The sequence below is a fragment of the Centruroides sculpturatus genome, unplaced genomic scaffold (genome assembly GCF_000671375.1).
Source record: "Centruroides sculpturatus isolate CEXI.00-Female unplaced genomic scaffold, Cexi_2.0 scaffold556, whole genome shotgun sequence".
NCBI classification, from domain to species: Eukaryota; Metazoa; Arthropoda; class Arachnida; order Scorpiones; family Buthidae; genus Centruroides; species Centruroides sculpturatus.
Genome location: NW_019384770.1, coordinates 412,870 through 414,264, shown reverse-complemented (window position 1 = coordinate 414,264; position 1,395 = coordinate 412,870).

Genomic DNA, 1,395 nt, shown 5'->3' with positions numbered 1-1,395 from the left:
CTTTTCATTAGCAAGTAAGAGATCAAAAAACGATTAAAACAAGCGATTTTATAGCGATTGTTTACATACAGTATTTCCAAGATCGTAGCCTGAGTGGGCGTGGCATTTAGCGACAATCTTAGCTCCACTGTTTTCACAAGTCGCTGATTCGTTGAACTAATATCAACAGAGACAGAAATGAACCAACTACAGTTTAAAAAAGTTTACTTTCGATTTGATCAGCCAATAATCTGCTTCCTTATTTTTCCTAGCTTTAGGATGGTAGGAGATGTCATTCCCGAAATATTTATGGCTCAAGGGGGTAGTCACAAAACATTTAGACAGTTTAAAAGGCTAAAGTGAATTTTTTCAAAATTTTACTGATGAAATAAGTGTACAAAAAAGCTATTTGTAATTTCTTTATTGATCAGGACCATTTCTACACACTAAAAAATCTAAAAAATGTCAGCAATAATACAATACATTCGTCAATGACTTAGGCAAAGTTGCAGGCAAGCTCCTAATTTAGCAGCAAGTCTGCATTTTGGTTTTGCTTTTATATTTTTTTCCCATTCTTGAAGGTTCAGTTCAATTCAGGTTCGGTCCATCGCGTGAAATATTTTAAACGGTTTTCTAAGCAACAGAAAAATGGTTTAGACAAATAATATTAGTCATATTTTAATTCAAATCTAATTTCTTGTGATCCTGTTGTGGAATATCGCGAAGTTCGGGATATTCGATATCTGGATAAAGTTTACTTTTGGATCTTCTCTTTGTTTCCGGACAAGGAATAGGATTAGATCTAATGCGAGGAAATAAAGGTAAATCTAAAAGCACACGTATTCTCGAACTTTCATCGTGATTACACATTTTTTTTTCTTTGTTCAGATGCTGGCTCTGACCACTTTTATCCTCTAGAATAAAAATAAAAATAAATTAATTGCTTACGAAACGTTTCGTGTTTACATTAATAACAATCACATAATTTGTCTGTTCTATTGCTTCAAGTTAATTACGTGAATCATAAATTACTCATTGTTATATTTATGAATGAATTATGTACTGTACTTTACAAGGAAAAAATATAATTAAAAATACATTTGTTTCTCCGTTTATATTAACAACAAACTCTTATAATATTGCACATCTCCAATGGGGATATATATAAGCGGTGTTTGGCCGTAATAAACACAACTGAGTTGCAAATTTTATTTGATAATTATTTTAAAATGAATTATAATCAAGTGTACAAAGTAAACAATAAGCGTACGAATATGAAAGACACGTGGTATATAATGTATAATTTAAAAGAAATACTATATCATTGCTGTCACCCTCCCTTCCCACGTCGTCAGCAATCGTCTGATACAAATGAATCTCACTTCCCCCACATGAAAAGGTCGATCTATTCCGTTA